Source organism: Pseudonaja textilis, chromosome 4 (assembly GCF_049901715.1).
Source record: "Pseudonaja textilis isolate UNSWEBS1 chromosome 4, rPseTex1.2, whole genome shotgun sequence".
NCBI classification, from domain to species: Eukaryota; Metazoa; Chordata; class Lepidosauria; order Squamata; family Elapidae; genus Pseudonaja; species Pseudonaja textilis.
In genome coordinates, this window is record NC_141993.1 from 16,804,885 (window position 1) to 16,818,398 (window position 13,514).

Sequence of the window (13,514 nt, forward strand, 5' to 3'; positions counted from 1 at the left end):
TCTTCCAGTCTTCCTTCATCCATATAGGCGAAGGGATTAGGTCTCTCACAAAATGCTACTTCATAATGTCGCTTAAAAGGCTTTTAACTAAGTTCTTCTACTTTGACTCTATTAATTTTGCTTGCCAAGATCTTTACCTCTAGATATGCTCTATAACACTCTTATCTTGAATTGCTCTCTCTCCAATAGCCAAGTGACTACAGAAATGAACTAATGGCATCTTTAAAAAAAACTAATTACAGAATTTGTTTTTCTTACTGAAATAGTTTTTTGTTAAAATGTCCTTAGGATAAAAACTGCTTAAAATCTGAATTTTTAAAACTTTTACTAGTCTTAATGTTTGCAGAAATTTCAGCTGCTTCTTTCAGCAACATTCTAAATATTTTTAAAAGTTTTGCAGGGTCAGTTTAAGCCATTTCTAACAAAATGGACTTACTCAATTTTTAAGAAGTCCTTATCTAGTTTTTCATGGTTTACTCTGTTGGACTTTAGATTAAAAATAATACAGATTGATGGTTAATAAGAAGGAAGGAAAATACATAAATAGATCATTAAAATCAGGCTTGTCCAACCCGCGGCCCATGGGCCGCATGCGGCCCAGGTCGCCTCGTAATGCGGCCCAGTGCCCACCCCAACCTTCATGCCAGAGCCAGCGAGGAGAAGGAGGAAAGGCAGGCGCGAGGCGGGGCAAGGCGAGCGCCAGGCCAAGCAGCAACAGAAAAGGCGGGCGCCGTCAGAGCGCCACCTCCTGCTGTTGCCGCCGTTGCCGCTTCTGCCCCCGCCGCCACCCCCGCTGCTCCCGCCACCCCCGCTTCTGCCCCCACCGCCACCGCTGCTCCCGCCGCCGCTGCTGCTTCTGCCCCCGCCGCCACCGCTTCTGCCGCCGCTGCCGCTGCCTCTGCCTTCCAGTCCTGCCGCATCCAGCTGCGCCATTTGCAGGAGGAGAGGTAGGCGCGATGCGGGCGAGCTTCACCCCCCCCCCCGCAAAATTTGGCCGGAAAATAAACCGTGATAAAAAAACCATGATAAAAAATAAATAATTTTTAATAAATAATAAATAATAAAAACATCTCACTAACTTCATTTCCAAATAAATTTAATATGTTAACTATGGTTCTTTTGGATGATCAGGTATCGTTACTGTTATTTTATTTTATGTGCGGCCCAAACCAAATTTTCATCTTCTAATGTGGCCCAGGCAAGGTGAAAGGTTGGACACCCCTGATTTAAATGATATCTTGTAAGGTGTGATAGTAGTATTAAAAATAGTTCCAGTAGCAATAACATTTAGAAAACCATAATATGCACTTAATTAATACAAATCATCTTTTAAAGTATTCCTTTAGTTACTATTTTACATATGAAAACCTATTTGTACCAGTTAATGTATGCAGCAAAAATAAAGAATATGATTTTCCTATTATTGTGACATACTGTAGAAGTTGAAATATAAGACTCTGAAAAAAATGTCTTCAGCAGGCCCCATGCAAATTTCAGGAGTTAGGTCTCAGATGTTTTTAAATGTCAGTGATTGAGAGACACTATTTTATAGGCAAGAGTCTTCTGATTTCTGGACTTAACCAAGTGCTATTTGTCCATAACTTTCTATTATTCTTATTCTTATCATTATCATCATCATCATTATTGTTATTATACAGAAAAAACAACAGTATACACAGCAAATGAGATGACTATGCTGGGTTTCGTATCACAAATCACTAGCCGAACACTTCCCAAGGGTTTAGGACTGTGTGATGTATCGTTGGGATTATGCAAGTAGGTCCCAGTAAGGTGCCCCTCTGCAGCTGACCAATGGTGATCTTGTCAGTGCCAATTGTTTTCAAGTGCTTGCCTAGGTCTTTAGGGACAGCACCCAGGAACTGTTCAGGTAGCATCGGAGGATGCTATTATTATTATTATTGTTGTTGTTGTTGTTGATATTGTTGTTGTTGTTATATTTTGAGGTCACTTAATTTCAAAAAGACTGGTTAGCTTACAACTATACACACACACAGAGAGAGACACACACACACACACACATATATATTTTTCTTAGGTTTTCGCAGGTACTTACATGTATGGTATTCAGCTTTGTTCGGGTATTTTCCCATGTCATTACAGTTGTGCTTTTAAAGTTGACGCAATGTTTCGGCAGAATCTCATCTGCTATCATCAGGCTTCTGTATTGTGTTCATCTGTGGGTCAGACTTTCACAGCCGTTTCTGTTTTAAATTTGGTGATAGCCTACACTGTGCCAGAATGGTTTGTCTGACTCACAGACGAACACAATACAGAAGCCTGATGATGGCAGATGAGATTTTGCCGAAACGTTGCTACAACTTTAATGACGCACAACTACAATGACGTGGGAAAATACCCAAACAAAGCTGAATACCATACATACATACATACATACATACATACATACATACATATTGAACACAAAGACAAAAAAAATTAACATGAAGACAAAGATGATACAGTACCAAAGTCACCAAGGAGATCCACATGCACCCCAATCTCATGTCTGAGTGCAGCAGATCTTCAAAGATTTAAGGAATATTTTAAAGGTAGGAGGCTGTTCCAGGGAATAGGTGTTGTAACAGAGAAGGTACTCTTCCTTGGTCCCACAAGATGGCAACATTTAATTGAAGGGACTCAGAGTTCACCCACTTTGCCTAATTGTTCCAGGTGGTCAGTACCACAGGAGAGAGACATTCCTTCAACCCTCAAAGGAGATCATAGGTTATAACTTGAATTGAAGCTGAAAGCCAAATGGTAACCAACATAGGTCACAAAGCAATGATGACTTGTGGGTGTAATGAGAGATGCTAATTTACGGCCTATACTGCTGCATTTTAAACCAGCTGTAGCTTCCAGATGGCATCCAAGGGCAACCCTATGTAGACTACATCTCAATAGTTCAGTTGTGAGATGATCAGGATCTGAATGGTCCTCTGAAGGACCTCTTAGTTGAGGAAAGGGCAAAAATGATGCCCGGAGTGATCCAGAATCCTTTGTGCTCAACCTTTGAACAACATTTACAATATTCTATTTTTATATATGTCAAACCTGAAAAGCTTCTTTTCTTTTCAGGACAACACAATAAATATTTCATAGTGGCCAAAAGCCAATTTTTCTATGAATTTCTTTTTGCTGAGTCTCAATCACAAACCGCAATGGTCAACATCTACCAGTGAGAGAAAAGAAGGTGGTAACGAAAGATTTGGAGAAATTTTTTTAAAAAAAAAAAACCCTAAGAGGTATTCACTTATGGAAATAATTAAATGTAAGAAGCAGCTTTAGGAGTATATTCCCAGAGAATATTAATTCCAGCTGGAGAAGAGAAATTAAAAACTGGAATGACGAAGCCGAATGAAATGATCTTGTGGAATAAGAGTTGATTTTGTACTGGAGCAACAGTTAAGCTTGCCAGGTAGGATTCATGCGCTAGAAGGCTGAGCAGGGGAAGAAAAACAGTCTATCACTTGTTCCCAATTGCATAACCAAGATAAAACCATCGGCAGCAACATGACCAAACATGCTAAAGGGACATTCCTTTTTCTCCTACAATATGTCCAGCTCTGCTACAGTACGCATTGCCAGCTGTGAGGCCTTCTATAAAGAGGTATGTGCGGTTCCAAATCATGTTCGATCAATTTAATTTACCACAGTTAGACTCATCCAATCAAGGTGTAGAAACATATCAGCAACGATCAAGAGAAATGGGAGGCACCTGAGCTAAATTTCAAGCGTTGTTGCAAAAGGTCATATATTTATGCCACTGTGATGTCCCAAAGGTGCTATTTTCAGGAGGCAACTGGACTTTCTTGTTTTTTCTTTTGAAGATGTTTCGCTTCTCATCCAAGAAGCTTCTTCAGTTCTGACAGATTAGTGTGGAACGGAAGGATTTATATTTGTTGCAGACAGCTGGTCATTTGTATCCTTTTAGAGGGTTGTTGAAGCACTTGGAGGTTTATCTGAGTCTTCAGGGTCACCTGGTTAGTGCTCCTGGTTCCTGTAGTCTGCATTTTTTATCCCTCTGGAAATCCGTACTCTCACACCATTCCAAAGATGTTCATCCCAAATTGCAGCAGTTGGTCATTTGCATTCTTTTAAAGAGTTGTTGAGGCCACCTGAAGGTTAATCTGTGTCCTTATCTCCCTATAACCTTCAGAGGACTTCTATCTCAGTGTTGGTTTTCTAATGTTTAGGATTTTTAAAAATTCTTAAAGAAAAAATGGTGAACAGTTACATCCTATAAGTAAACTCAAATGGCCCCATGCAGAGGTGGTATTCAGCAGGTTCTGACCAGTTCTGGAGAACCAGTAGCAGAGAACTGGCAAATACCACCTCTGACCGGCCCCGCCCCTATCTATCCTCTGTCTCCTGAGTCCCAGCTGATTGGCTGGGTCTTCTTTGGTTGCTCTGCTAGGAGAACAGAACTGGAAAGCAGGTTAGTGGGGTGAGGAAGGAATGGGGATTTTTCAGTAACCTTCCCCCAGGAGTAGGGAGGGAATGGGGATTTTGCAGTATCCTTCCTCTGCCACGCCCACCAAGCCACATCCACAAAACCGGTAGTAAAATTTTTTTGAATCCCACCACTGGCCCCATGATTTTATTTTTTTTAACAAGTCTCCTCAACAAAAGGTACATTATACTGTATCTCAGTGCTCTGAGAAAGAAGTGACAACTAGGCATACTCCATATTTTTCTGTAAAAACATTTCATGCCTTCTAAATAGAAGCTGTCTGATTCAATTGCCCTGAAGAGAAAAGGCAGGTTGAATGAGAAGAAACCAAAGACCAAAGAAAAGAGAGAGAGAGAGAGACTCTTCCACTGCCATTTTTGTGCTTAATTTGCCATGTTTCCAGAGCTTTCCTTGGCAGATAGAAAACAGGGTGACCCATATTAAGATAAGCCATACCTAATTTGCCCTGAGTTAAGTGCATAGTGGAAGGAGGAGGCTAGACTTTTTTCTATGAGGCTAGTATGTAGGGACAAGGGTCTATATCTATCTATCTATCTATCTATCTATCTATCTATCTATCTATCTATCTATCTATCTATCTATCTATCTATCCATCCATCCATCTATCTATCTATCTACACACACACACACACACACACACACACACACACACATACACATATACATATATACAAACAAACATACACGCATACACACACAGAGATAAACACAGAGATAGAATGCAGGTAGGGATATATGCACACTTGCACCGGTAGTCCTCTTTTAGCAACTATAATATGGACTGGTCATTAAGTGAGCAATCGCTAAGTGCTTATACTAAGACTCATATACTACTTTACAGTGTTTTACAGCCCTCTCTAAGCAGTTTACAGAGTCAGCATATTGCCTCCAACATTCTGGGTCCTTACTTTACCCACCTCGGAAGGATGGAAGGCTGAGTCAACCTTCAGCCTGGTGAGATTCGAACTGCCAAATTACAAGCAGCCGGCAGTCAGCAGAACTGCCCTGCAGTACTCCACTCTAACCACTGCACCACCGTGGCTTATGATTTTACTTCGGCTTTGTAGATGCAAAGGTTGGTTGCTAAATTACTTTTTCATCACTATGAAGGGATGCTAACCAAGACAGTCAGTCGCTAAACCAAGTCTATGTGTAAATATACATTCATGTACACACATGTGCACATAAAAGCTTTTAAGCCCATAAGGACTCAGAACTCTGGTCTTAAATACTCAGAACATCCTTTGATGGAAAGTAGGTACTTGCCCTTGTCAAATTTTATCAGTTATATCAGAATTGAAAATGATGGCTTGTTTTAACAAATCAAAGTCTTAATCATAATCGAATGGACAGGCATACATATATTGAGACCGCAAACTATATCTGAACAGGCAGAAGGCGATGTGCCAGGAAAACCAGAGACCTCCCAGTGTAGCAGAAGCCGATGAAGGGCACCAAGGAGGATCTATGATTGCCACAGATTTTTTTCCCCTCCCTATCAGCTCAAACTCTTAACTGATGTGAAATACTTCAGGGATTTACCAGCGAGGGTTAAATCCAGCACGTAACTATCACAAATAAATTAGACATCACCAGCACATCAAAACAGCTAACTGAACTGAAGTTCAGTCAGTGTATAAAAGCATTTGGCAGACAGGTGCAATAAAGATTCTGCTTAAAGAATAAACCTGCAAGGCGAGTAGATCTGTGCTGTACTTTTAAGAGCGTTCCACCGTATCAAAATCATTTCACGGGCCACAAGCTGCAGAACACCTAGAACGCTTTTCGCTCCAACAGTCGCATCCAGCTGGCCTAATGCCAAATGCCCATCTGTGTCAAGGAGAGAGAGCTTAAATCATGTAAGTTGGCTCTTCGAAAACAGGATAAGCACTGGATGGTAATAAAGATGAGGGCGCAGGGAAGGTTTTTTTTTTTTTTTAATGAATTTTCCAGCTGCCCATTTTATTAAAAGCATCATAACACAATATTTTTGCTTTTAATTTTGGGTTAAACTATTCAAGCCTTCAGAATCAAAGTACACAATTTCAAAACTATTTAATAATCTGAACGGGCTTAAAGTGAGTGCTTTTGTTCAAAAAAAAAAATCTGTTCAATACAACACAAGGTTGGAAAGTATTTACAGAGAGGGCTTCCAGGACTCTGTCTGTCTGTCTATCCATTGGCAGGAAAAAGTCTGCAAAGCCAGGACAGAACAGGACTAATTTGGGTCTGGAAATAGAAGCTTGGGAATGAAAAATAATGAAAATGTTTAGGATCTGGTCAGGGGCTTCAAAGAAATATTTTTTTAAAATGAGTTCACGGTTAATAACTAATCCATAAATAACTAGCATACTCCGGCAATATCACACTACTAACTAGAGCATACAAACATTTGCAAGACCAATACTTGAATACAGCTCATTGGTCTGGAACCCGCATTACGCATCTGATATTAATACAGTTGAGAAAGTCCAGAAATATTTCACAAGGAGAGTTCTCATTGCAGAATATCTTATGCCACCAGACTTGAAATTTTAGACCTAGACAACCTAGAACTACGCCGCCTTCGGTCCGATCTAAGTACAGTACATAAAATTATATATTGCAATATCCTACCTGTCAATGACTACTTCAGCTTCAACCACAACAATACAAGAGCACACAATAGATACGAACTCAAGGTAAACCGCAGCAAATTTGATTGTAGGAAATACGACTTCAGCAACAGAGTGGTCAATGTCTGGAATACTCTACCTGACTCTGTGGTTTCTTCCCCAAACCCCAAAAACTTTAACCTTAGACTCTCTACTATTGACCTCAGCCCTTTCCTAAGAGGTCTGTAGGGGGCATGCATAAGTGCACCAACGTGCCTACCATCCCTGTCCTATTGTTTCTTTTTTTTCTCTTCTTCTTCTTATCCATTTCATGTATTCATAACCATGTTTATACTTATGCCCAGGGGTGGTATTCTACCAGTTCACACCTATTCGTGAGATCAGGTTGTTAACATTCTAAGCAGTTCGGAGATCCAGTTGTTACAAGAAATTACTGGCCTAATCCTGTAAGGAAGGCAGGAAGGAAACATTCTGGTGTTGCTTATAGAAACTTCCTCTCCGTTAACCCTTATTACATTCTTGGCAGGACGAGACTTCCTGTTTCAGGAACGTCTCTGGAATTTGTTTCCCCTCCTTTGCTGGCACTTTGCTTGTGTGGAGTGACCATTTAAAGTTACAATGACACTGAAAAAAGTGACTTATGACTATTTTTCACACTTACAACTGGTGCAGCATCCCCACAGTCATGAGAGGCCAGGTGAGGAGATGCGTGCCTTGATGTAAGTAATATTGAGTTGGCCATGTCCAGCCAATAACATGACCATCAAGCCATGTCCACCCAGTCACATGACCACCAAGCCACACCCACAGAACCGGTTGTTAAAAAAATTGAATCCCACCCCTGCTTATACCTGTTATCTAATAATTGTTTGACAAATAAATAAATAAATAAGATCTTGCAACAAATGTGTAGGTGAAGCAGAAGTTCTCCAAGTATTTCTCAATTGCAAGACTCTTTCAAGTCAATGAAGATTCTCTGTCATCCAGGTAGAATTGACTGAAAGTTGAGTCATGGTAACTGGACTTCCTTCCTTCCTTCCTTCCTCCCTCCCTCCCTCCCTCCCTCCCTCCCTTCCTTCCTTCCTTCCTTCCTTCCTTCCTTCCTTCCTTCCTTCTTTCTTCCCTCCCTCCCTCATTTCAAACCAAACAAGAAAAGAAGTCCAGCTGCCATGACTCAGCTTCCAGAAGACCCTTTTCACTACTGGAAAAGCCTGATATGAGGAATTCCTTTACCATATGTAACCTTGGAATTTAGGAACCCAGCGTGAGTGGAGATGAGTGGCTAGTTTAATGAAAAACAGAAGATATGAAAGGACCCTTGTCTATATATAACAGCCTCTTGCTCCTCCTGTGAGAATTTATCTGAAATTTGCTCCCTCTTGAGAAGAATTCCTAAAACAAACCTTCATTCATTCAATCACAACCAGTAGCAGGAAAAAAAATTAGGGCATTTTCTCTGAGCAGAAACTCCCTATAATGCCATATAAACCTTAGGTGATTTGGCACTTGCAACTTAACAGTCCAAATTTTGTTGATGACATTCCTGTTTGTGTCCCTAATAAACTTCAAACCCTGTTTCATTGCATTCTCCTGTTAACAGAGTAGTAGATCTGTAGCCATGCAGTCATGCTGGACCTCCATATGGTCCTTCTGAAGCAAAGTCATTCCAGAAATGGACGTTGAGAAGTCGGTGCAAATGATTAGAATGCAAAAAGCACACGCATTGTACCAAATGCAAATAATGAGTAAACGACAGGCAATCTGGCTGAACAGCTGTCTGAAGGTCGATGAAATGAGAGACAGTAATGGAAATAGACTGACAAGCTTATATTGACAGGCTAAAACAAGTACAACATTCGGGTCAAGACAACATCCTTCCAGTAATTCTTTCTATAATCAAGTCCAACCTATTTGGATCTTTAGACTTTAATGTTTAACTAAAATCTGTATTTCCCCTTCCTCCCCCATAGGTTGAAATCATGCAAACATATTCAAAACTGTTTGTGTCACCCTTTAATTGCCAGAAATACTTAAATCCTACCAGGATCTTTCTTAGTTGTTCTGAAAATATGAGAAAGAAGATTTAGCAAATAATTTGAAAATTATATTATTATTTAAGGTTTAATCTTCAATTGGATTCACAGTCTGAGACGGTAAAAATGTAATCGTTCCAAGTCCTAACCAAGGACCTAAGAGCTTTTCTGGTCATTAAGGAGTAATTTTCCAACAGTGAGAACAATTAACCAGTAGAACAGTTTGCCTTCAGAAGTTGTGGGCGCTCCATCACTCAAATTTTTTAAGAAGAGCCTGGATAGTCACTTGTCTGGAATGATACAGGGTAGTGATGGCTAACCTTTTTGTCGTCACATGCTGAAAGTGTGTGTGTACACATGCGCACATGTGCCTACACCCATACTGCAACACATGCGCTCCCCCGTGCATGTGTGCACAACCCCCGTGCACACCGCGTGTCTGTGCATGGGCCTGTGCCCACTGTGCATTGCACATCTCTGCGCAATGTGTTTCATGCATACCCTCCACCCCCGTGCACGTGCAGCAGATGCCTGACAATCAGCTGGCTGTTGGGAGGAGCGCATACATGCGCAATGCATCTCTTCCAGGCACCGGCTCACGTGCTGGCAGAAATGGCTCTGCGTGCTACTTCCGGCAGGGATGGCATAGGTTTGCCATCCTGGATATAGGGTCTCCTGTTTGAGCAGGGGGTTGGTCTAGAAGACCTCCAAGGTTCCTTCCAGCACTTGCAAAACTATTAAAGGTGGAATATAATCAATCGATTGATCAATCAATCAATCAATTTACATCATCCAATTTTCAAGAAAAAAAAAACACCTTCCGGTGGGTATTCAATAATCCATAATTTTTTCCTTGAACAATGGATAACCATTTCCTAATGAGGGTAGGTAGTTAAATTAACAATTTTACCACTAGCTTACTTGGTTTCCAAAGTAAATGTTAAAAGAATGTTTTTAAAAGTGGAGAGTCTGATGTTAAAACCATGTTTTCAGAAAAGTAATGATCTCCCCTCATTGGACCTGTCTCCTAAGAATGTGTTAGTTTGGATTTCCATAGTGACCAAATGATTACTGTCAGTTGCTTAAATTGTGTACTTCTGTCCTTCAAAAGTTTGTGCTTCTGTGCTTCATGTTTTAGATGGGTTTATGATTCCCCCACCTTCTGCAAAGTGTGAGAAAATATTCTTTTTTTCTTTTTTGTATTTTTTTTGCAACGTGCAATAATAGCATTTTGAAAATCTGTTGACTGAAGCAATAAGCAGTATTTCAAAATAAATTGTATCTTTTAAATCAGAAAACTCCTGAACTGAAGTAATAACTGTGTATTCAAGCAGACTCTAGACGATCTTCTATCGGGGATGCTTTAATTTGGATTTGTGCACTATAATTATATTATTCTACTTGATGCACATAAGTCAGCAAAAAGAACATAACCGTTAGATCAAAGAAGGGTCAGTAATTAATCAGTAATTTCCAGATCATCACACTTTCCTTTCTTCCCAATCATCCCCTCATTAATTTAGTTGAAAGACAGAGACTGCCTCAAGTCCATTCAGGAGGCTTTGAATATAGATTTGATTTCAGGTTTATTCTGAACTTTGGTATCTGAGAAAGTTCTTGAGAATACTGTGGCTAGCTCCCCCCCAAAAAACCAAACAAACAGAAGGATACTCAGTGAGTTCTCACTCAAGGCATAAATGACCAGGCTGAAATTCTCCTACTATGAACACATTATACATTATACATATACACATTTTTGGAAAAGTCTGCAGTGGATATAGTAAATCTACACACCCCTCTAGATGCGTAAAAAAAAAAAAATCAGATCGAGACATATCGCTTCAGAATTTTTTCTACCTTTAACATAAGATATAAGTTGTACAATTCAATGGAAACAAACTCAAATCTTCTTGAGGAAAAATAACAGCGAATAACTTACAATAACATGGCTGCATAAAGGTGCACACTTTTAAACGAATATTTTGTTGAGGCACTTTTGGATTTTATGACAGCATCCAATCTTGCCTTGGGAAACTTGGCCCAGTCTTCCCTGCAAAATCCACTGTTTAATGGCAGGAAAGGTGAAAGTAAAGAGGACAACCAAAAACAAGGTAGATGGATTCAATTATAGCAGCAATGGGTGTCCTGTTGGAAGACCTGACAGATGGGGGTATATATCATCCCGGAGAAAGTCTTCTATGAGTCACTAGGAACTGACACTGACTTGACGGCACATCATCATCATCGTCTCTTTTCTTATTTCCACTTATCTATCAGACTTCTCTAACCTCACAATAAATCACAGATCTCTTCAGAATTCACAACTTAGCTTGGCATTTCAAGTACTTGGCAGAAATTGCATAGACGCTGCTCGACAGGATAAGAATTGCAGGTAAGAACAAAGTCGGTCATACAGTAGGTCACTGCCAGTAGAATAATCTAAGTGACTTTCCCACCTCTGATGGTCCAAACTCATTTTGCTCTGTTTTTAAATGTTAAATCTTTCTTTTGCCAGCTTCTCCCATTAATTCTTCTCCCATTAATTCTGTCCCACCCCGTGAAGATTTTGAAGCATTACCCTGAAGATGGACACAGTGCACAATCCATTTCCATAATTTCTTTCCAACATTTTGTTCGGTCTGCAATAATAAAAAGGATTATGCTAGAAAACTGAGGAAAATGTAATCCGTGACTATAATTTTATGGGTAGTTGTATCAGTGGTGAGATTCAATTTTTTTTTACTACCGCTTCTGTGGGCATGGCTTGGTGGGTGTAGCAGGGGAAGGATATTGTAAAATCTCCAGTCAGAGGTGGTCTTTGCCAGTTCTCCAAACTACTCAAAATTTCCATTACTGGTTCTCCAGAACTGGTCAGAACCTGCTGAATATCACCTCTGAGTTGTATTTGAGGTAGCAAAGACTATATTAATCTCTGAAGCAACAACTAGGGCTATGCAAGGGCCTAGATTGGAAGCATCAACATATGTTGTTAGTTGCGAAGTCATGTCCGACCCATCGCAACCCTATGGACAACATTCCTCCAGGCCTTCCTGTCCTCTACCATCCTCTGGAGTCCATTTAAGCTCACGTCTACTGCTGCAGTGGTTCCATCCAGCCACCTCATTCCCTTCTTCTTTTGCCCTCAATGTTACATATAGATCCTGTCAAGAACTCATTAAACAAAATTGGTCTCCTCCCTCACAGACACAGATACAGACCCACACACAAACACACACACACACACACTGGGAGATAGCTGGGAGCAAGGTATAAAAAGATGCAGCTGCTTTCAAGGATTCTTGATAGCAGTTATTTGCCTGCCAATATGGCTTTCGATTGCAGATATCCACACATCCCCAGAAACAAAATTCATTATGAAGAAAGGAGAGAGGGAAAGAAGTATTAATCTTTTAAGATGGAATCTTTCCTAGATACAATCTTCTGAGAAATTTCTAATGTCCTGGTTCTCATGCAAATACTTTAAGCTTTTGTTGTTGTTGTAGGACAGAGTCCAACATAGAATCCTAAATTATGTATACGCTCTGAATAAACAGTATCTCAAGTTCAACTAATAACAATGAGTTGCTCAGAATTTCCAGCAAAATGCTGTGATTCTAGGAGAGCTGAGCCCAGGGGAGGGGTGAAACATGTCATCAGTCATGAGTCCCTACATGCTCACAAGAGATCTAAGTCCAGCCCACCTTGAATGCCTCTCTTATCTGCCGCTCATTTCTCTTGACCATAAATGGATTCTTCTAGAGAGCTTACACCATAAATCTTTATGCTCATTTGAACTGCCTGAATCTTCTGATTTCTCCTGGTCCCTGACAATGACAGGGTATTATATAGGTTAAAGTGTTAAAACAGAGTAAACAAATAATTAATTACAGATGATGAGAACTTTTAAAGTTTTTTTAGACAGCTGCTAAGATAACACAATACCTTTAAATACAAATTCTAAGATCCCTTTTTTAATCCAAAAGGGGTAGGGGAAGAATTATCTTATCCCGTCCAACCTTTATTATGTATTCCAATATGTGTATAAATAAACCCATCCATTAAGATTTACCCTATAATTCACTGACTGCTATATCTTACCATATCACTAACGACTATCTGCAAGTTTTACTGCAACCTTTCAAGTAAAAGAATAATTTGCACTAAACTATAAAGAAGGCTTGGAACCCCACTGCCCTTTAGACTTTTGTCTCTTTGGCATCTGCTACCAATTGTGTTAATTAATCAATGTGTGGTTCAATGAATGTAATTCTGTTCTAGTCTCCTGTTGAAATGTTCAAAAATTGTTTAAAAATCTCTGGGACTATGCCAGTATTTTTCAACCTTGCTAATTTTAAGAAGTGTGGACTTCAATTC

At 39.9% G+C, this 13,514-nt stretch overlaps 1 protein-coding gene across 1 annotated transcript in view; it reads right to left on the reverse strand.

The window, feature by feature from the left end:
• CDH23 (cadherin related 23) overlaps positions 1–13,514 on the reverse strand; it is a 537,909-nt gene that overhangs the window by 336,208 nt on the left and 188,187 nt on the right. The window lies entirely within an intron of this gene.